Source organism: Aythya ferina (assembly GCF_964211825.1).
Source record: "Aythya ferina genome assembly, chromosome: 10".
Taxonomy (NCBI): domain Eukaryota; kingdom Metazoa; phylum Chordata; class Aves; order Anseriformes; family Anatidae; genus Aythya; species Aythya ferina.
Window position 1 is genome coordinate 8,117,634 of NC_140306.1, and position 24,388 is coordinate 8,142,021.

The window sequence follows — 24,388 nt, forward strand, 5'->3', positions numbered from 1 at the left end:
TATTACTGTAAATAAAATGAGATAAATAACTTGGCTTTCTTTCTGCATTTAAAATCTTTGGCAGCAGCCATCTCCACCCCTAACTGGGCCTGTGACAGGACTACTGCCAGTATCTGTGAGGGCAACTCCTGAGGCGCGCATGCCCCTCACATGTCGCTCGTATCCATGCTAGTGAGATAAAGCTAGCTTGGCGTTTGCTGATATTAGTGGCTCAGTTTATCTAGCAAGGGTAGGTACCAGGAGTGCCTGTGGGATGTGCAGTTCGGGGCAGCTGCCCTCTTAGGCACTGGCAGTAATAGCAGTGTTATACATGCATCTATGACCAGACAAGATATTACTTATCTGCAGTACATGTGAAAGTCAGCAAGGCTCCTGTTTTCAGATCAGGTAGGTGTTATGCCTATCTATCACTTACAGACTTTGGCTTAACTTGTCACTTAAATAACCATGATAAAGTACAAAAACCAGCTTCATTTTTCTTCCCCCTTCTGACTACTCTTAGCAGGTATTTCCTCCGTCTGGGCCTGTTGCCCTGGGTCCTCATGGAAATGACCAGCATAGTCAGAGCATTGACAGTGAATTTCTCCTGGCTGGCAACAGTCCATAGAGCATCCACAGCACCCACACAACCCTCAGACTCCCTGGTGTTGGTGCCATTATGAGCGCAATCAGAGCTCAAACCAACGAACTTTTGAAGGGCTGGGCCAGCTTCTTGGGCAGTTGCAGTTTGCCGAGTCAACGCTTACAGTTTGTGGCTGTGGGCTGCCATACAGAGCTACCCTGACACTCCCTATCTGGAAACAAGCCTGCTTCGCAAGCAGGCATTTTCTCTTGCCTTATCTAGCTAGTTTGAGTATTGACAGCATAGCAGCTGACTTAAAATGAATGTCAGGATCAGTTGGAGGCTCTATAGTCCCAGCATGTGGCCATCTTCATGGTTATTTCAGATAACCACCGAGACAGATTGGTCTGGGTGTTGCCTCCATGACTTCCCAAGGCTGACTGCACCAGGTCTGAGTGGCTTGGTATTGATGTCCTCTTCCTCTGCAAAGGTTAGAAATTTCAGCCCTACTGATGCTCCTTTGTGTTAAAGCCCTTTCTCTCACACATGCATTTTTTCCTGTTGTGTCTATATGCCAGTACTGAAGATCAAAATTGGGTGGAGGTTCAGATCAACAGTGCCAATAGACAGCTTTCTTTGATCTCCAGAAGTATCCACCCTTTTGCAGATGTGTCTTCCTGCTGTGATTTGCATGGCTGTAGCCAAACCAGCCTTAAAAACAGACCTTCACATGGGGTATACTCTCGTCCAGACATGCTGAAACAGTGCCAGCATTTTCTCCAGTGTCCCAAATTTTAAAGAGTTCAGGATGAAATTACTCATTTTGACATATTTTTAGTTAAATATACACCTGAGCTATAAACAGATTTTATTCTTTTAAATTTGTTCTTGTTAAAATAAACCAATTTCCATTAGATAATATAATTTTTAGAAGAGCTGCAGAATATTCTTTTAAATATATTGTGAAAACAAGTAATTAAAATAGCCAAAATAATGAGTATAAATTGCATGACTTTAAGAAAGCACATAAAGAGTAATCAAGCAGGGTAAAACCAAATAAGGTTAGTGTAAGTGAGAGACTCACGTATATGGTGTATTGTATTCTTTGGACTGAACAGAACTGCATGCTGTGAAAGGGTGTTCTGAACTCCATTAACGAGTAATCTTTGTACATAACAGTAGTACTGTGCAAATAAATGTTGTGAGGCAAAAATAAATAAGTTTTGAGAAATTAACGACTTCAGCAGTAGTTTGCCAATTAATTAGAACAAAGAGGGAAGTCTAGCAGACAATACAAAGAGATAAATAAGGAAGTGTTCAAGTTGCCATAACAGCTTTTGCTATTCCCTTACTCTGCTTTTGTCTAGTTCTTCTCACAAGTTCATAGGAGTTACTTTGGAGACAGCAAGGGAGCCAGGAGGGTGCAATGTTGCTCACCCTTGAAAAGCTATCTCAGAGTCTTACCTCAACAAAGGTTAATTGTAACTGGATCCTTATAACAACTTGCTTTAGGAAGCTTTTAAGGAGTGTGAACTAGCATGGAGAAGGAGTTAGACATGATTTAACTAAGTTGTATATATTCTAGACAGCAAGACCTGCCCCTATAGCAGTTAAGGAATTAAGCATATTTAACCATGCAATTCCATAATTATTAGTGACCATCTCTGAATACCAGTGGAGGATAAATCAAGTCCCAGAAAACTGGAAAAGGGCAAATATAGTACCTGCTTATAGTACCTGCTTCAAAAAAAAAAAAAAAAAAAAAAATAGTTCTTCAGAAACCATGGCTTTCTCAGCTTAACTTTAAGCCTTTAAGCAAGCTGTAGCTTAACTGGTAAGAATAAATTAGTGATTATAACATTTGAGAACTACACCATTTTGGAAGGGACTGGAGACACTGTAGGATCATGATTAGAGCTAATGTTAAACCAGAGAAAAGGTCCCAATTCAGCAACGTCATGTTCACTCAAGTGAAATCAAACAAACTACACGTAGGCAAGAGAAGTCAAATCTCCATGTACTACAAAGGCAGCAGAAGCCTGGAAGATTTGCAGGTGCTGACGTCCACAGCAAATAAGAAGTGATCTGTTCTTGTAAGAAAACAGATCTTGGATAATATACTACCAGTACCACTGCTTGTAACATGACAAATATTGTTACTCTGCTGTGCTCAGAACTATTAAATGTCTTTTAGTTTACACTGAATCTGGTTTAAGTACTGTATTTTTAAATAAAAGCTTCAGGCCCAGTGGTTGCAGCATACAGGAACAGGAATAAATAGAAACCTATAAAGGCATAAACTATGAGAAAAGTTTGGAGAAACTGAGGTTATTTCATTTACACAATTGAAGGGAGCATGATAACAGACTTCCAGCATGTAAGAAGCTATTAAAAGAAGATAGTAATCCATTACCCGTTGAGGACAGGGCAGGAAAAATTGCTTTAATTTCCAACAAAGGAGATTTAGGTTATCTTTCTAACTATAAGCCTAGGTAAGCACTGGAACAGGCTGCTAGAGTGGCTGTAGAATCTCCATTACTTGGTCTTTTAAAGAAAAGATTAGATAAAACAGCTGTCAAGCTTGTTGGGTACAGTTGATCAGCATACCTCAGCGGAGGTGGAATTACACTGGACGTCTTTTTAGCTCCCTGCCAGCCCTACCTTCAGCCCCTGACATGTTATAGTTGCATAGATTTGTAGTAGCCTAGTACACCCTAATTTTCATCAAAAACAAACACACAAGCCAAAGGAAAAATCAAACAGAAACCTGAAAAAGTGAATCCTAGCATTTCAAAGATCAGAGCAAAAACCAGTCTGGATCTTTTTGCTGACTGATGATTCCAGAGTACACTGTCTTAACAGAGATATAGACCTTTAACAAAGAAGGAGTAAAGATGCTGAAGGTAGGGAAGGCAAAACTGGGGAGTAAGCAATACCTGTACTGTTACTCACTTTCCAAGAGCCTGCCCTGTATCTTTGTCTCCTGGAAAAGCTGGGAAGCTCTCAATTCTCTGCTTTTGCCTTTCCCTGGGGACCAGGAAGAGTCAAGGAAGGGATTAGGCATCATTACGTGCCTAAGCAAGAGCTTTGTTGGAGCTGGAAGGGGCACACAAAGGGTTCTGTCTGAACATCATGGCCATCAAGCCCGTGTTCTTTTCACAGAATCACAGAATCACAGAATTTTCTAGGTTGGAAGAGACCTCAAGGTCATCGAGTCCAACCTCCAACCTAACGCTAACAGCCCTCCACTAAACCATATCCCTAAGCTCTACATCTAAGCGTCTTTTGAAGACTTCCAGGGATGGTGACTCCACCACTTCCCTGGGCAGCCTGTTCCAATGCCTCACAACCCTTTCTGTAAAGAAGTTCTTCCTAACATCTAACCTAAAACTCCCCTGGCTCAACCTAAGCCCATTCCCCCTCGTCCTGTCACCAGGCACGTGGGAGAACAGGCCAACCCCCACCTCTCTACAGCCTCCTTTAAGGTATCTGTAAAGAGCAATAAGGTCGCCCCTGAGCCTCCTCTTCTCCAGGCTGAACAAGCCCAGCTCCCTCAGCCGCTCCTCGTAGGACTTGTTCTCCAGGCCCCTCACCAGCTTCGTCGCCCTTCTCTGCACCCGCTCAAGCACCTCGATGTCCTTCTTGTAGCGAGGGGCCCAAAACTGAACACAGTACTCGAGGTGCGGCCTCACCAGAGCTGAGTACAGGGGGACGATCACCTCCCTAGCCCTGCTGGTCACGCTGTTCCTAATACAAGCCAGGATGCCGTTGGCCTTCTTGGCCACCTGAGCACACTGCTGGCTCATATTCAGCCGACTGTCCACCATCACTCCCAGGTCCTTCTCTGCCTGGCAGCTTTCCAACCATTCCTCTCCCAGCCTGTAGCTCTGCTTGGGGTTATTGCGCCCCAGGTGCAGGACCCGGCACTTGGCCTTGTTAAACTTCATGCAGTTGACCTCAGCCCATCGGTGCAGCTTATCCAGATCCTCCTGCAGAGCTTTCCTACCCTCAAGCAGATCGACACACGCACCTAACTTGGTGTCATCTGCGAACTTACTGAGGGTGCACTCGATGCCCTCGTCCAGATCATCGATGAAGATATTAAAGAGGACCGGCCCCAGCACCGAGCCCTGGGGGACGCCACTAGTGACTGGCCTCCAACTGGACTTGGCTCCATTCACCACGACTCTTTGGGCCCGGCTATCCAGCCAGTTTCTAACCCAACGAAGCGTGCGCCAGTCCAAGCCAAGAGCAGCCAGTTTCTTGAGGAGAATGCTGTGGAAGACGGTGTCAAAAGCCTTGCTGAAGTCAAGGTAGACCACATCCACAGCCTTTCCCTCATCCACCCAGCGCGTCACTCTGTCATAGCAGGAGATCAGGTTCGTCAGGCATGACCTGCCTTTCATAAACCCATGCTGACTGGGCCTGATCGCCTGCTTCCCCTTCAAGTGCTGCATGATGACTCTCAGGAGGATCTGCTCCATGAGCTTTCCTGGCACTGAGGTCAAACTGACAGGCCTGTAGTTTCCTGGGTCTGCCCTCCGGCCCTTCTTGTAGATGGGCGTCACGTTTGCTAGCCGCCAGTCGATTGGGACCTCCCCCGATAGCCAGGACTGTTGATAAATGATGGACAGCGGCTTGGCCAGCTCCTCTGCCAGTTCCCTCAGTACCCTTGGGTGGATCCCATCTGGCCCCATCGACTTGTGCACATCTAAGTGCCGTAGTAGGTCACCAACCAGTTCTTCATGGATAATGAGGGCCACATCCTGCTCCCCATCCCCTTCCACCAGCTCAGGGTACTGGGTATCCAGAGAACATCCGGTATTGCCGCTAAAGACTGAGGCAAAGAAGGCATTGAGCACCTCCGCCTTTTCCTCATCTCTTGTAACTAAGTTTCCCCCCGCATCCAGTAAAGGATGGAGATTCTCCTTAGTCCTCCTTTTTGTGTTGATGTATTTATAGAAACGTTTTTTGTTATCTTTAACGGCAGTAGCCAGATTGAGCTCCAGATGAGCTTTGGCCTTCCTAATTTTGTCCCTGCACAGCCTCGCTACTTCTTTAAAGTCCTCCTTAGTGGCCTGCCCACTTTTCCAAAGCTTATAAACCCTCTTTTTCCTCCTAAGATCAAGCCACAATTCTCTGTTGAGCCAGGCCGGTCTTCTTCCCCGCCAGCTCGTCTTTGGGCACGTGGGAACAGACCGTTCCTGCGCCATTAAGACTTCCCTCTTGAAGAGCGCCCAGCCTTCCTGGACCCCTCTGCCCTTCAGAACCGCCTCCCAAGGGACTCCACCAACCAATGTCCTGAGCAGCTCAAAGTCAGCCCTCCGAAAGTCCAATACAGCGGTTTTACTGGTCCCCTTCCTGGCCTCGCCAAGAATAGTGAACTCCACCATTGCGTGGTCACTCTGCCCTAGACAGCTCCCGACGATCACGTCCTCCACCAGTCCTTCTCTGTTTGTGAAGAGAAGGTCTAGCGGGGCACCTCCCCTGGTAGGCTCACTAACCAGCTGCGTCAGGAAGCTATCTTCCACGCTCTCCAGAAACCTCCTAGACTGCTTTCTCAGGGCTGTGTTGTGCTTCCAGGATATGTCAGGGAAGTTGAAGTCCCCCACGAGTACAAGAGCTGATGATTTTGCAACCTCTGTCAGCTGCCTGTAGAATTTCTCATCCGTCTCCTCATCCTGGTTCGGCGGTCTATAGCAGACCCCGACCAGGACACTAGCCTTGTTTTCCAGCACCTCAGTCTATGATTCAAGATAGAGGATCCACAGAGGACTCAAAGAGTCTGTAGAGTAGCAACAGAGGAAAACAAGAGAGTGTCTTAGGCCAATTTCTCCCCTACACTGAGAGAATCCATTCCCCATGCAGTGGTGTTCTAACAAAGTAAAATTTGCAGGGACAAAAGTGACAGATTCAGCAAGCATTGAGGGGTAGTTCAATATTGCTTCAACTATCTTCAGGCACTGTTTTCTTCTGTGTGTTCAATTATGCTGTGAATTTGTTTATCAATAAATCAAGTCTCTGCTTTCCATTTGCACATGCGGTTGAGTTGCAGAATTTCAGGAATACATTCATCTAAGCACATGAAATTCTCTTTGGTCTTTGAATCCTCTTGCAGGTAAATTACTTTTACTGTATTTATGGGGTACCAGCTTTTCAACACTTAGTTTATAATGCATAGCCCTCTGCCCTTTTGCAAATAACTTCTGTTTTGCCCTGAAAGGCAGTCTGTCTCAGCTCACAGAGCCTATGTGTTTGTGCCTGTCTGCATTATTTATATCTCCATTAAAGACATTCCTCTTTTCCATGTTCTTATATGGTGCCCACCGTACGATACTTGGACAACTACTGGTTGCTGCTGCTAAGAATTTGTTCACCATTCCCACCTTTATGATACAAGCTTTCAGCATGCAGTTTTAAATTGTTGGTACTCCAGTGTAATTCCAGAGACATTATTGAAGTTTCATGTAACAGCAGAAGATAACCATTTCTAGAGTGAGTTTTCAGTGGTATCTGGTGAAGATTGGAGTTTAATCTCAGGTTTTCTGAATGATGCATTTTCATTTTAAAAACTCGTTGTGTAGGTGTTTATTTTTAGGCCATCAACTACATAGGAAGGTTGTAGATTCTTTTTAGACAGCAGTGATTCCTATGTATTAATTCTCTGATTACAAAAAACAAACATACAAACAAATGAACAAAAAAACAAACAAACTATTCCTCAGCTGAGGAATGATGAAGAGAAAGATATTGCTCTCCTTTTCTTCCTCACTGTATCTTGGCCTTAACTAGTACAATCTTTCCCTATGCCATCCGTGCTGAGATTCAGAGCATGCCATCAAGCCAGCAATTGCTACCCATTGCCTCTCTGCTGCCAGCCTTGTGACAACAGCTCAGTGCTGATGGCTAAGCATGCACGTGAGAAAAACACAAGTTGTCTTAGCGATTAGACTGGCAGGAGGTGATAGCTCCAACACCTCCTAGAACCTTTTATTTTCTCATGCCCTACAGCGAGAGTGTAACAATATTTCTATTTCAAGCACAGCGTCTACTGATGAGCTACTTATGCATTAAGGTAGTGCCCTATCCCTCTAGTAGGATACACCTGGGAAAAAGCCTTTTCCTAGGACTTACAAGGGAAGGCTCCTGGGTTTTAAATATAAATATTTTAGCAAGCTATACAACCCCAGAGGAGGTGTTTGCTCCCCAGTTCAGTCTGTTGATACTTTTGTCTGAACTAGCCAACTCTTCTTTTCACTGTCATTTGTAATTACAGCCTATAAATATTTTATATTACTTTGAAATCAGGTTTTAAAATATTTAAATTAATTGGTGCTGGTGAATTAGATAGCCAGGAATTTGAAACTGAGCTTGTCTAATCCTCCTCTATGCTGCCTTTTTCAGATTTGTGCTGTAGCCCAAACTCTCACACTTTCTGTAGAATAATCCAATGGGAGGTAATTTTACTTGTAACATATGAATGGTCTGATTTTTTTTTCCAGGTTAGTCAGCAATGTTTTGTGTCTTCTTGCAATGACTTCAGCTAACTGAAACTGGGCTGAGTTGCTTTTGAGAATTCAGGCTGCTAAACACAATGGGAATTTGGATGGGTGGGCACCACAGGGGATCTTCCTGAGCCTCACAAATTTTGGCATGTATAATTGGGATTCATCTGTAAAATGGGAATCTTTTGTGATACATCCTGTAGTCATGTTATGTGCTGTGCCCCATGCAGCACTCCTTGTATTCCCTAAACCCTGCTTCAACAACAGAAGGATCCAGCAAATTCTTAGAAGACATCCCCTTCTGTCCTGCATCCGGTGACCAGGTCAAAGTCTACAAAAGATGTTTCCAAAATGTTACGTATCATAGATATGTCATGGCAATTGCTATTATGCCCTGCAAATGTGTTAAGTCCTGTAGTGATTTCTTGTAGGAATAACCCCACACACTGCATGCTCAAATGTAAGTTTTATTTGGCATCATATATATATAAAGGGAAATTTAAGAACTGAATTTTATCACTTATGAGTGTGATATTTCATTCTACTACAGTCTTGTATAGCCTACATGGAAGATTCTGGATGGATTGAAATGATTTTGCAGGCTGTTTATCAGGGAATAACCAAGGCAACAGTTGAAATCTCTGAGAATTTTAGAAAAAGTAAGTAAACCCGTTTAAAATGTAATTTCTACAGAAGACAACTCAGAGGCCCTGGATCTAGGAGGCAAGGGAAACTATTATATTTATCAGTTGCTTTTTAGGAAGTTTTTCTTTTCTCAAAAAGCTCAGACAAGCTATTATATTTAATAACTAGCTACTAGTCTAAATTTCAAACTGACAGACACTTCGGTCTTTTTCAGTGAAGCTATCCATGTGCCTAGCAGCTTGTACACTGAGCGGATCTTTCAGAAGATGAAGCAGAGAATAAAACAGTGGGGGAGAAAGCTACATTCTTGGAAGCTCTATTACCATTTACAGAGTTATTCATCTCCTATTATTTTTAATAATGTAGTGCAAGGTAGTATTTAATAAAAATCAAAGATACTGAAGGGTAAAGCATAACTGACCCCTCTGGAGTCTTAGAAGAACTTAAACAGGCGTAAGGGCAGTGTCTTGTCTCACACACTTGGAACTCCTAGAAAAAGGAGGAAGCTTTGGACAAACATATATTTGGGATCTATTCCTTAAATCCAGATCTCACACTAGATTATTACCTTGTGTATTCTTATCCATAGGCTGGAGAGAACTACATTTTCCCCCAGCATCCCACTTACACCCTAGAAATAGAGTTATTTCACACACAGTGACTAGATGGGAGCAGGGAGCAGTATGATTGATTTTTGCTGTGACAAAAGCCACCTGGTTCTGCAGGGGAGAGGACAGAGAGGATGAACCAGACTCCTTCTTAGCTGAGTGAAGAGCTGAGCTCTTCATCTGTTTCTGCTCTACTAAAGATTATCTAAGGCCATTTTTTCCCATTTTGACTCTGTGCAAGTCATACTTTATGTTCAAAGAAAACTTGTCCCAGGACTGTAATCACAGCATAAATAGACCTTTGCAGGGCCTCCCAGAATCTGCATTCATAGAGAAATCCCATACCCAGCACGTCTACAAGGAACCATTCAACCAGCTGACTAAGTGCATAAAGCATTTGAAAACACTAGCCTTATCTCCTCAAGAGTCGACAGCAAAATGTATGGCCACGTTGAAGTTTCTGGCAGTTCTAGAAATAGTGCCTGCTGAGCAAATAAGGTCAGAGTGGGTGGGTGAAAATAGATTGTTCTCAAAATTTGGCACATAAAACTTTAAAAGTGCTTTATGAACAGAAATCATTCTCTCAGGTCTTGATCCTGCAAAAGCTCATGTGGGTAGACTTCTCAAGCTCATAAATTTTAAGATCTGTTTATGCTTTTGCAGGGTGGAGTTTTAGGCTAAATAAAAGAAGGTGGAACATTAGCCACAGGAGGTTTCACCTTCAAAGGGAGATATCCATGCCTTTCTGTTTATTAGTTTTCCCTGTGAGCAAAATACTTGAATCACAGAATCACAGAATTTTCTAGGTTGGAAGAGACCTCAAGGTCATCGAGTCCAACCTCCAACCTAACACTAACAGCCCTCCACTAAACCATATCCCTAAGCTCTACATCTAAGCGTCTTTTGAAGACTTCCAGGGATGGTGACTCCACCACTTCCCTGGGCAGCCTGTTCCAGTGCCTCACAACCCTTTCAGTGAAGAAGTTCTTCCTAACATCTAACCTAAAACTCCCCTGGCTCAACTTAAGCCCATTCCCCCTTGTCCTGTCACCAGGCACGTGGGAGAACAGGCCAACCCCCACCTCGCTACAGCCTCCCTTGAGGTACCTAAAAAGAGCGATAAGGTCACCCCTGAGCCTCCTCTTCTCCAGGCTGAACAAGCCCAGCTCCCTCAGCCGCTCCTCGTAGGACTTGTTCTCCAGGCCCCTCACCAGCTTCGTCGCCCTTCTCTGCACCCGCTCAAGCACCTCGATGTCCTTCTTGTAGCGAGGGGCCCAAAACTGAACACAGTACTCGAGGTGCGGCCTCACCAGAGCTGACTAACTCATTTTTTCATTTGCCCACCCTTTCAAAACTTAAGAAGCAATACCTCTAGGGCACTTGTTTTGATTTTTCAATTTAGGTATTCTAGGAACTTGCTTAAATCATTTGACATTTGTGTTAATAACATAAAATCTTAGTGATCTGAAATCTTTATATAATTAAGCAAAATAATACAGCTCCCTACATGGAACTAAAGTAGTTGAGGGAAATTCTCAGTGGAAATAAGGATGACTCATTCCTCAAGCAACACCAACAATTAAGTATACATAAGCTATCAGTTCCCAATTGGAAAAAATGGGGACATTTATATAATAAAGGGCTTTCTTAGTCTGCGTGGAAAGATGATAAGGTATTAGTACCAGCTGTGACTGTATTCAGGGATATGTTTACCAGTGTTCAAATTTATTTTCAAGAGCAGCATCCAGTGAATAAGACCATACTGGTGGTAATTTTAAGCCTCACGTATTTGTAAAACCATTATGTCCTTTTTGATGTTAAAGTCTGTGCATATTTTTTTAGGTTGATTTTAGGACGAATAAAGGAAAAAAGAATCTACACTTAGGTATGTAATGATGACCAAACAAGAGTTGTGATTTGGGCAAAACCCAAGAAAGAAAACCTTCTAAAGGAAAAGCGGCTCAAATGCTATAAAATCATTATCTTCCTGATGGAGGTGTCATGGTTTTAATCTGAGATCTAATCACAGCCTTGTCATTGCATGCTGTGTGCTAGGTCAGGAATGTTGTAAATGGCCATACAACCCTTGGGATGTGTCAAGATCACCTCTGCCGTTTGGGCTTTTGCCTATCTTGCTGACAGAGAGATCTCTGTATGGAAGAACTCAACAATTCTGAACTTTAAATGCCAGGATGGGTTTCTTCCAGACTAATCATCCATTGGCACCTGTCTCTGCTCCAGACCAAAGCTAATCAGCCAGTCCGCATCCTGAAGGCCACGTGAGTCATTAGCATTCACAGATGGGTGCCAGTGATATCAGCTATCGACACTGCTCAGTGCCCCAGAGCCCTGTTCTTCCCCCAGCACAACTTGGAACCCCCAGTTATTTCCCTCTTGTGGTGTTATGCCCTGCCTCCCACTGAAATCTCATGTTCTTCTCAACAGGTGGGGACCCAGGCTGAGAGATGAGACAGGCAGTTTGCAGAGGAGACAGTGAGGGCTGGAACAGTCTTCTGGCTTCTTCCTGTCACAGCTCCCCTCTGCTCAATGGGACAGCAGCATAGCCCCACTGCAGGGTGGTGTGAGTACTGCACTCTGAGACTGTGCGATGCTACAGGGATGGGACTGCACGAAGACCAGAGACAGGCACATGTTTGTAACCTCTCCTTTGCAAGCAGTTACATTCACAAACTGCTTATCTGGTAACAAAACAGCTTTACTGAACATATGCATTTATGAACACCAGCACATCACCTGTTCTTTCTTTCTTTGCTTTTTCAGAGACAGCTTGTCAGGAAGCAAATGTCTATAAACGTGCAGCTCTACAGCTATGGCTCTCTTGATAGCTAACTTCATTACACGTGTGTCTCTGCTTACACAATACACCCAGTTACACTGCTTCTTTCCTAAGGAGTGAGATAGCTTTTTTAAACTGATGCAAAATTTGATCCACTGTGTTTATAGCACATATTGGATGAGCCCTAATTTGCAGGAAGTCTTTACAAGTGGAAAACCTTGCTAAAACACATATTATTGAATGGATACCTTGCTGTGCTTGGATCAATGAAGCTTATACTGTGGCTTAGGCCTAATCTTAGGACAATTCAGCAATTGAATCCCCTTATGTTAGGCTACTGGCAACATTGCAGGACTCATTCTGTCTCTGCTCATTAGCTGTGTTCAGTTTGTGCATAAAATGAAAAAGAAATCAATGAAAACATTTAGAAAAATAAAATAGAAAAAGATGGGCATACCAAAAAGTAAAATGAAATTCCTGTAGATTCTGAAGTGTGACGACAGATTTCTCTTAAATATTATCCTTTTCTTGATATTCCACCACATCTCACCCCAGTTAGATATTGGGAACTACAAAGAGGTGTTATGAGTGTAATCCACAGAAAACCAGGAGATGTTATTTCCAGCTGCTCAGAGAACTACTTGCTATGAATATGGAACTGAGATTTTAACTTTCCCTATTTAAAGGCTGCACAATGCACCCTGCTCCTCCCACAAAAGCAGAAGCTGCAGCCTTCCTCTCCATAAATCTCTCCCTGCTCCTTGGTCCCAGTTGTTTTTCTCAGAAGAGCAAAACTCAGTTTTGCCCACACTTCTGAGAAACCAGAGCTTTTTTCCTGGTGTCATCAGACCGAAGCATTGTCTTTTCAACACCTTTCCTAACACTCCTCTAACCCCCTTTCATTCTGATTGCTCAGGCTTTGTCATGATTTGAATCGTCTGCTCTCTGACAGCAATCAGATTAAAATATTAGGATTCTACTTTTGAGAGTTCCTTTCCTGACACTCAAAGAAAAGAAATGCAAGATGAGGTGGTTCCTCATAAATTGCTATTCTAAAAATTCTATATTTACCCAAACTAAACTGAAATGCATATTGTCTGTACTTTAAGCATCATTTCCATAGATTATTTTACCATTACCCTTAAAAGACAATGCCAACAAGCCCTTCTTATGCTGTACTGATTTTCTATTTTCTTTCCTATTCAAATTTAAGCTAAAAGCTAACCACAGACTTCCCACTGTTCAATCTATTGCTTCTCTGCCAGGGAATCATCCTCTGCAAGTGCTGTATTTGTAATCTAATAGCACGCAAATCAGAAATGAACTTTTGGTTTTCAGAGTTATGCCCAGTGTTTAATAACTGCAGGTTTGTAGTGCCAGGTGCTTTATTTCTGTGATGTTACTGTGAGCATGCAAGCAAATCCTGCTTTTCTGACTATTGGAAAGAAATCAGATAACTCCAAGTGAAAATCATACTAAATCTGTAAAGATGCTAATGTGATGAGAAACTGATCAGGTCTTAGATGAGAAAAATGGCCTCTATTTGTTAAGAAACACAGATGCAGGTGAAGAAGATGGATAGAATTCTCTGGATAAAATAGAAAGTAAAGATATTTCTCCTGTTTCCAAAAATGTGCCACTAGAGGGTCTCCCAAGAGATTTCTGCTAGTCCATATATTTTAGATTCTTGGAGTTTAGTTATTTCACCACCAAAATAATGAAATAATATAAAGTGATGCCACATCATATCCTTTTGCTTTGGTATCAGCTGTCTGAAGTCTTTCATTTTGACAAAGGTACTACATCTCATTATTTGTAGTTTAGTTTAGGTTCACTTCTCATCACAGAGCTAATGGATTCGTTCAGGCTTGCAAGCCTGAGTGAGCTGGACAGGTGAGGGCTGGCAGCCACCCCAGGCAGATATCCATGACACAGGTACAACTCAGTAGCTTTCCTAAGGTTTGATTTTGAGCATCATAAAAGCACATTCTTCAATAAAAGGTGCATTTTATACTTAGTGTAACTCCGTACAACGCCTGGTTAGTAATTACTTCTTTATCAGTAAATGTAGCTACATATACACAAAGCTGTTTATACATTAAACAGTGATGACAGGGACACGATTATATAAGTGTATGTGTCTTTCCTTTAGTGCATAAAGAGTAATTTTTATTGTGTTTAACTGCAACAGCCAATTTTGTATTAATTGGTTATAAATTCCCTTAATACAGGACTTCTCAATTATTATTAATTGTTCTTATCCTGGAAGAAACAAGACCATTAGGCTCCAGAGTGCTGTCTTGTTACCACTGTACATCTGTGCATAGACTGAAGCTGGGGAATGACTCAGCAGTACTCAGATGGCAGGTGCAGTTGGCCTCAGCTTCTCCTCTGTGGTGATATTTCTAACCCAAAAGCCATCAATCAAAAGGTAAAAGGGTAAAAACCTTTCCTCCGGGTTGCATCCAAACCCCAACCACATCAATAGTGGGGTCTCCCTCTCTTATTTACCAGACATCTGCTTTACAGATCTTGATTCATGTGTGAATGTTATATGGATGCGTTGTGCTAAGTGGTAGCTGGGCTGCAGCCATTCTTCCAGCTGTGCTGCAGAATACCCTGGTGCAAAAGGGAGAGAGTATTTGACTCCTTGTGCATCACAGACATATGAGTTGTTGGGTGCAGACTGGGAAATGCTATTGCTCAAGCATCCTAGTCCTTGTGACCTCTACAGGTTTCATTTGGGCTGCCCTCCAGTGTGCCTAATTATTCCTAGCACATGCCTATACCAGCTACCTTCACCCATACCATGCTGTGGCTCTTCCCTTCATGGGAGTGTAGTAGATTTGCCCCTGATTCTCTGTGCAATGGGTAGCAAGTGCTGAAGAGATATTAAAGACTTTTCATTAAAGACATTAAAGACTTTTCACCCTGTCCAGGCAGGGTGAGCTTGAAGGCTGTGATCGCCTGCTGTCCTCTAGACCAGCTGCATGCCATGCACACTTTTATTCGTAATGGTCCCCACCGTGTTCATCCACCAGCTGATGACAGAGGTTGTCATCAGTTTCTTCTCATTTCACATAGCTGTACTCTGGGTATAGCAAAATCTTAACTATTAATCTCAAAGATAATCATTTCAGAAAGTATCTGCAGCAAGAAACACCTCTGAATTTTTGGAATTAAGTTTAAGTGATTTCATGTAATTCTTACCTTTCAACTATCGCTTTCAACTTTGCCTTTTATTCTTCTGTGTTGCTCCTTGTCATGTTGGAATTCAGAAAACATTAAAAGTAACCTTTTCCTAATGTTACAAGATATCAGGAGAGTTGTCTGCCTGAGTAATGGAAGTGTTTAATTTGAAGGCGGGGAAGTTATCAGCTGACTAACACAAAGGAAAAGAATTATGTCTAGAGGCAAGGTCCCTGGACTGGGACTCAGGGATTGTCTTCCTGTCTCCACTGTGTGAAATTCTGCTCTGTTTTCTCTTCTAAGCTTTCTCTATCTCATCTACTTAGGCTTTAAGTTCTTTAGGATATGGGCTCTACCATAGACCAGTGCAGTAACTAAAACTACGGGGCTTGAATTTTAATTGTTATGCCTGTACTGCTATAATTGTAAAAAAGAAATAGAAATAATGACTGGTAGAAACTAATTCTCCTGGATTTTGCTTTTAACTCTAGTTATCAGCCTGGTGTAAGATACAGGCAAGCCATGATGCCTCTCTGATCCAGACTCACTCCTAGTGGTACTCTGTTCAATGCCTTAGCCTTTTACTACTGTCTGAAGTTGATTCTTTATATGTTTACATATCAGTAATGTATATGCTGAAATTCTTATCTACCTCCTAGGGGTGTTAGGAGGTTTAATGCATTAATATTTGTAAGTACTTTTATATGCTTGGATGAAAGTAGTTATATGTATAGTAAAACTCTGCATTAACAGCAAGGCTTCATATTAATAAAGCACTGTGGACTAGGGAATAGGGGCTTGAATACAAGATGCAGCCTGTCTGGGGGCAGCATGAGCCACAGGGGAGTTCCAGTACAGGGACCTTATGCTGGGTAGAACATGCATGGAACAGAGTGAGATAGGACTGTGCTGGTGAGCGAGGCTGACCACACATAACTGTACAAAGTTATCACACATAACTGTCCCTCCAAACCATAGAACTGCAAGCAGACAGATACCATGCTTCCACAGCAAGAAGTCTAAAGAGATTTAATTGCTCCAGTTTTAGAATTGGGTAATTATAGCTGGTCAAAGTGTTTCGGCTCTGACGTAATAATTAACCATGTAGTACACTGGTTCTTCTGACAGCCCTGCAGTCTCAGTCTTTGCAAAGCTGATTGCCTCCTTCTCTACTAATATGAATTTGCAACAAAATTTATGTTGCCGACCTTAAGACTTAATGGCAATTTGGGTATAGGGAAAGATGCAAGTCAGAAACACCTGAGGTTACATGCATTTAACTGCATAACTGCTTGCCTAAAAAAAAGTACCATTTGGGCTGGCAACTAATTTCAGTTCACTTTGAAAAAGAAAAATCTTCATTACATGAGATGAATTTTAAATGCAAAGATCATTTACTTAGAAAACTCATTAAAGGACTTTGTATTTCTGAGTTCTTAGTCTGTTCACTTGGTAAAAACCTGAGGTGAAAACCCTGGAAAAGAGACCCTAAAAATGTCATACCAATTCATTTAAATATCAGATTTCCAAAATTATCTTCCAGAGTACTACATAAGTACAAATCCCAGTGAAGAAATTCATAGCATAAACCAAGACATTCATCATGTCTTCCAAGGACAGTTCACTACCTTTTTGTTGTTGTCGTTGTTGCTCCTTGTTAGGTGAATGTTTTCATAGACTCAGTCCCTTGAGTCTTGAGAGATGCAGCAATACAACTGCGTAGATGCAGAGCGATGGTGATTTTGAGTTACATTCACTCTGAGATAACAAAAAGAGAGAAACAGAAGTAGAGCCAGAGCTAATGAAGCTGCCTGGCTGTTTGGGACAAATCCTGCAGACACAAGATATCTACGAGATGCTTTGTGGTTACACTGCGGTGGACCTGTAGTTCAGGTCAATTAGATTAAATGCCTGGGATCTTCAAAGCCTTGGTGAGGCAAGTAACAAGCCTATGTTGGCTGTGCGCCTACAGGAAGTGTTTGGAAAGCACAGAAAGATCAAGGTGGGCACTTCTCTGCCAATGGGATTTATCCACTCAACAGTCCTGTTTGTTTTTTTTATAAGAGAAACAGATCACTCTGAAGAAGCTGACATATTGGGAAAGTCAGATGTGAGCCAATCTTCAGTGTTCATGTCCTTCAAGGTATTAGACTTTAGTTTAATGGGTTTATGTGGGTCTGCCTGGACTGGAAGAAATCCACCACAAAAAAAACAACAACAACAACAACAACAAACAGAAACAAAAATAATTTTACAGCAGTTATTAGGTCTCCTGCATCACTTAGAATACCTTCAACAACAGACCTAGGCCAATCCCAACATTTTTTGTCATATTTTTGTGATCCCAAGAAGCTTGTAATAAAAATGGGCAATTGCTCCTATTTCAGCAAGTAACACAAAATCCCTCTGAAATCCTCAGACAGGGAAAGACTAAGTCCTGCAGCCAGGGGAACTACAACTTGCTAGAGGGTAACCTGAGGTTGCTCATAACACTAGTTGGTTGTTCTTTAGCACATCTGTCACTTCAAGGTGGTATTCAATGTTATTGCCATTGACAGAGATATATTATTAAGGTTTTATACATGTAGCTGTTCAGAGACTCAAGGTATTCTGAACCCTAACAATGAAATAAAAGACACAGAGTTAAAATATTGTTGAAATGGCTAAGTATTGCAAATATATTTACAGCTAATTTGCAGACAATACATCCCAGTGTTGCACACTGCATTTCTGACTGAAACAACAAGAACAGGAAATATCACTAAATTCAGTGTATTGTTCTACTGAGGAAAAATAAACTATTTAATTAAAGTGAATTGATTGATTTGAAGATTTCTGGAAGCTCTTTCTGGACAATATTAAGGTGAAGGATGAAATGTGTAGTTTATAGGAAACATAGCAAGTGATATCTTCTCTGATGATTCACTTGATGTATTTGATATGAAACATCTGTCTCTTAATGAAATTGTTCCTCAAAATAATGATTACAGGGTGCTTCAGGAAATATTTAAGTCTAATTTAGCTTTATTACTAGTGTTCTAGGTTAATGAAAAGCATTCCCTTGCAGCTGCACATTGCCTGCTGTGTTCTTTTTTCTTACTGTATTTCTCATGGCACAAGCCATAAGAATATTAAAAATACATGCTACAGGGTCATAATGCACTTACAAACTGTGGAACCCCGTTAGCACGGAACAGTCTGGCTGCCTGCTCCGGCACTCTCTCTGACGTCTGTGACATTAGCAGCAGAAAACAAGTACAATTTTTTGTGAAGCATTATCTGTATTCTTCATTTAGGAAAGGAAAAGAAAAATAGTGAAGCAACCCAATTAAGGTTCTGAAGTACTGTAGAGACATTTACCACTATAACTCCTTCCTAATGGAATTTTTTTTTTTTTTTTTTTTTTTTTTGCTTGAAATACTGTGTAGTGTATTATATCTCTGCACTTTTTAAAGAACACCAGCAAAGGTATCTGTAATGCAAAGGAATAGCCATTGATATGGTAATCAAATGTAAATGCCATAGTAGGTTATCTGAGATTATGTATTTTACAACACAATTACATTCCCATTAAATTAATATAGGAATCTCACACTTGGTAGCAAATATCTACTAAGTGGTTGTCTGTTGCAGTGCAGAAAAATGCAAATTTTGACTAATGTTGAAATTCACTACTGTGTCTTAACAGACAAATGATACAATTCTAGCTGATCTAATTCTGAGTGGTTTGTGGGTTTATCTTTTCCATATTTTATTTCTGGTTTTACAGCCGGGTTACCTAGTCCACTGACCTGCATTTCAATATGTGGTTTTACATCCCATTTTGAGTTGTAATTCCTATTAACAAACAAAACAAAACAAGCAAACAAACAAACAAACAAAACACTGGGAGAAAGAATAAATTTTCTTGTAATAATTTCATGTCCAAAGGGGAAATGTTCAAGGGACTTATATTTCTAATATTATCTCCTCTTTATCTTCAAGCACACACCTCCAAGTTCCAAACTTAAGTGTTTTCCTGAGTTAGGATCTCTGTATTGAAAATTTAAAAGTGGAACAACTTATTGTCCTGTTTACAGTCTTCAACTCCACCTCTTGGCATGCTATGAGGTTCCCTATAGTAATGATTAATGACTCCCAGTTGATAATATAAAGCCATGGTCTATTTGACAGTGACGCCTGCACCAGGTAACTTGATATAAAGGGCTGGAATCCCTTTGTACTTACTTACTTATTTATTTATTTATTTATTGCTGCAGCAATGGAAATCCCTACTTTCAGCTTCCTGACTTGAGAGGGGAGATGGGGAAAATCCTGTATCCCAATAAAAACCCCAGGAGAAATTAGCATCCTAAGGCATTTCCGGGACACTCTGGAATAAATTAGGTGTTTGTTTAAATTCATTATGTCTACCTGGGCTTTTTGATGCTCTGGCATACATTTTCACTTTCTAAACTTTCATAAGAAATGCTAGATACTTTTACCTTTCTCCAATGACTCTAAAAACAATGTGATGGAACGCTGGGCATACTTCTATCTGTGGTAGCTCAGAACAGCTTTCCTAAAGTCAGTACTGCTACACTTAACTACTCTGAGGAAAAAATCTTTGTCTATAACTTCATCAGCCTTCCCAAGGAATAAAATCCAAGCTATTTTTGGATCCCTTTCTCCAGCCAGAAATCTTAGCTCAGACCTTAATCTAATGATTTGGTCTCATACTTAGAAAAAAAAGTTGATCACGTAGCATTTGCAGCTGGCTGCAAAAAAAATGTGTAGTAGATCATTCATTTCTGTTTGATTTATTGGTGGTGCCCACTTAAATCTTCTCTATCATGGTGGATTGCATCTCAGTAAAAAGGGCCAAACTTAAACAGTATTTGGATAGAGTATAAAGCTTTAGACCCTGACCTGAGCACATTCCTAAGATTCAATGTTTTCATCAGCCAACCATCTGTAATTTAAAGATGAATTGCTTAGGAAGCTGTACACAGCAAATGCAAATGTGTTTTATATAAAATATGCTAACTTCGACCGTTTTTGGTATTGTTTGCACACTCGAGGGAAGTAAGATGAATTTATACAGACTCTGTGGGCACAGGAGTTACACACTCATCTAATAAAGGAAACTATACAAATTCAAATTTTGTTTACTTGGAATTTAGCCAAATTGATCTCTATGAAGTAGACAGTATTTTCATATATATATATACATATATGATTTTTTTTCCTTCCAAGTACAAAAATTATCAAACCTTTTCAAAAGCTCATCTTAAGAGCTCCATTATATGAGTTAAATAGTAGCAAAAATGCATAACTTGTATGAAAACCTGGGTGGTGTTTTTCTTGTATGATAAAAAGACAAATGTATGTAAAGCCAAAACTGAACATGATACTGAAACAGAGGAGCATTTTAATGTCTCCGCTGGAGATGAAATGAGAATTGGAAAAACCTCCTGTATGCTCAGTAACACTAGCTGTGATCTACGCTGTAAGAGCATCTTCAGAAAGAACCAAGTCAAAACAAGGATTAATAATACAAAAGAATCATCAGTGAGGACAGAGTTTCATGGGCCTCCTTCCATGCTTAGACAAAGGCAAATAAACTTCTAAGTGGGAGGCTAAGAGAAGATGATGACACTAAATGAAATAATTATGCTTTTATTTCCACATGTAATCAAATGGAGAAACAGAATCAAGTCAAACTCAAGAAATTCTTGCTTCTTTTTCCTTTTGTCTGTTGCTCTGATGAGGAAATTACAAATTTAAAAGTGATTAAAATAATAATACATGAGTTATTTTCGAATTCAGTTGCAGAACTTCTACACAGAAAGGCTATACCGTTTATTTATGCAGGTTTTGTGAACATTTGGAGCAAGGATCCTGAGCAGAGTCTGTATTTGTGAGCAGACATAAAGAACCCCTACTTCAAGAAAGCAAAATATATAAAGAATGGCTGCAAAAAGGATAAAACATGGTCATTCATGAAGGCAACATTCAGTGATGAAAATAGCATTGTAGTTACTGTGACAGTGAACATTGCAACTCTCACCTTTCTCCAAAATACTGCTTTAACCCAATCTTTGTTTCAAATACCAGTTCCCAATAAAGCTCTGACCAAATATTTGTAGGTGACACTGGAACATTTTGGCTGTCTTATCCACCTCTTTTTGATGTATGCATATTAAGTCATTCTAAACTCTTGCTAACAAAGAACTTGTATTTTTTGATTGCTGCATTTTTTATTTTTTATTTTTTTTAATATAGGCATATATACCTTTACTCATAGCGTTTGACCAAAACCTTTCTATTTTTATTTAACACTTTATTTATGCATAGGCATTTGCTCTATCAAGATATTATAAGTTAATAGAATAAACATTTAAATTATAATGAGGATGCAGCTATTTCAACCTGATTGACCTTGTTACAGCTTGTCTTTCAATTTCTTAATTAAAAAGATGCAATTTTGTTTCTATAAAGCACCTAAGGAAGATGAAATTCTGAGCCAAAAATAAACTAAATCTCTCGTGGAAATTATTTAAAAACAAATCTCTTATCATATTCTAGTGTGAAAGGTCATTGATTCACTGCCTCTGATTAATTATAATTAATTTGGGAAACAGAATTTTTCTTACCCTCATTAATATTTTCTATTACTGTTGGGATATAGGTCTGCCACTTGGACAAAACAAGAAAGGTCATAAATGTAGAGCATCATTCCTTTTCTCGTTTGAAAATCTACTGAAGTCCTCAGAGAGATAAGGTATTTAAGAATGTGCTTAAATGTCTCCCTGTCAGGAAGCAACTCAACACATTCTTCTCTTTGCTTGGATATTTATATATCTTTTTACTGTGCCTGGTTGAACCGAGGAGTCTTTCTAAATTCAGAGAGAGAGCACAGTTGTACTGTAAGAAAAGAGAAATATAAACACAAATTCTACTTTCTTCAGAAAAGGAAACTTACTAGTTATTTGTTGACTTCATTTAGCAGGGATGGAAATAAAAACATTTATACAAATTTGCAAAATGCTTCTTCAATAGTGATGCTTTGCAGTGAGGATTGCTCACTGATGTTTCCTTTTCAGAGTCTGACAACTTTGAAATGTCCACCTTTGTCTGATGACTGTCCTCCAGACACTCCATTCATACAGGAAGCTCCATTTATAAAGCTGAAATTTTTAGTGGTGAATTTTGGAAAGTAGCTTCCAGGCTTCTAACAAAACATTAATGAGTTCAGCATTTTAGAGAACAAATAATATGGTACAAATTGTTATCTAATCCAGCCAAGCCCAGCACTGTTCAGTAGGTGAAACCAAAGAGGTGTGACCAGTTTAATTGTTAGGGCTCTATTACTTTCTACGTAATTTAGAGTTTACGAAAAGCAACACAAGACTAATTTAAGCACTGCCCTTGCAAATTGAACTTGGACTCAGGATTGTAAAAGTTTATATGTATTAATAAAATCATCAACACTGTAAAATAAAGACAAACAAGTGTAATGTTACTTGCGCATGGTATTACAGGTATGGGCCAAAGTCCTTAGAAATCAATGTCAGTAAGTCTGTTCACTGACATCTGTCAATTTTGCTGCATATTGAAAAAATGCATTTAGTCTGGAAAGTGCTTTTGTCCATTTTCTGCTGGAAAATTGTTTTGTGGCACTTTTAGTTTTTCCCCAAGGGTCAATTAAAAATGAATACAGGTGGAAGGACTTCTTGCTCAAAGCTTTACATTGAGAGAAAAGTACCATCTTGATCTTAGAGGTTTATAGATTTAATTATCCATTTCATTAGTTGACATTGCTCCAAATGCCAATAGTTGAAAAGATATCAATCCCTGTTTAAAATCCAGCTTAGAGTATTTTTCGGTAAATATTTAACAGACAAGATGGATGACAGAAGACAGAGAGGAAGACCACGTGGTCCTGTAGAGCCTGTTGTTTGCAGCCAGAGTTTCCCATTCAGCTGGGTCCAAGCAAGAGTGACTTTCTGCAGAGAGACCTTCATGGTGATGCTGCATGAAGCAAAGATGAGCGCTTTTGAACAGCACGTGTCTATTTCCAGCCAAGGGGCACCTTGTCAGCCACTTTCGCTGAATGACACTGAATGACGTGTAATTCATCCTTGCCACTAGATGACAGCACAGCAACACACATCTATAAAGAAACCAGTATTTTGCTATGGGTAAGAATTCCTGGAGAAACAGGTTTCAGGAATTTTAGGATTAGCCCCATGGCAAGAAGAGAAGACATGAAATTTCTACGCCCTACAGAGTCTTTAGACTTCATCATCCAATGTAAACTTGAGAAAGAATTGGCTTGAGAAGGAACTGGCTTGAGCTGTAAGAATTCTGTGCTGCTGAGCAGGACAAAAAGCCTCATGCACAACTGAAAGCTCTGCATCTGGCAGTTCCTTAAGTTTGTATAAATAAAGTGGCAAGTATGAGAGTGTGATGGCTAGCTACTCTCAATGCCAAAACATAAACATGTCTACCAAATTCATATGACTGAGGGAGGTAATTAATATGAGAAGAAATGATGTGAAAAGATAAGATGACTTACGATGTGCTAATTTAATAAGTCTTTTCCCAGTGCAGTTCTGATGACTCTAATGATACAGTAGACTTCTTGTCTACATACTGAAAGAATAAAGAACTCTGTTACTGATGGATGCTTTTGAATGGAAAACAATTATTCTGCCATTATTTCATGCACGCTTCTTGACACACTTAGCGCTTTTGATAAAATACTTAACTTCTGTCAGTTGTCTGAGGAGAAATAAAGAAGGTGAAAGGAAAAATCCATGGGTTCAATGTCATGACTGTAGTTTTGCAGAGTTTACCCAGTTAAATGTCTTTCTTTCTTCTCTTTTCCCCCATTCCAAGTTATGCCCTCCCTTCTTCCAAAATAAGTGGTGGTAGTTTCCAACAAGGGAAAGGAGAGAGCAACCACATGAACAGGTCCATTTTCCGAACTGCTATAATCCAGTCTCCTCACTGTGTGATCAGTCCATGGGGTGGAATGTAGACCTCTGCTGAGGTCCTTTCCAATCCTGTTTTTCTTTCTTAAGTCTTTGGAGTTTTA

At 40.5% G+C, this 24,388-nt stretch overlaps 1 long non-coding RNA gene across 1 annotated transcript; it reads left to right on the top strand.

The window, feature by feature from the left end:
* The first annotated feature begins 250 nt into the window (after window positions 1-250).
* Window positions 251-24,104, top strand: LOC311442145. Its single transcript, XR_014696475.1, has 5 exons — window positions 251-387; window positions 11,766-12,022; window positions 21,977-22,069; window positions 22,392-22,460; window positions 23,189-24,104. It is a non-coding gene; the product is annotated as an uncharacterized lncRNA (long non-coding RNA).
* Window positions 24,105-24,388: the final 284 nt, after the last annotated feature.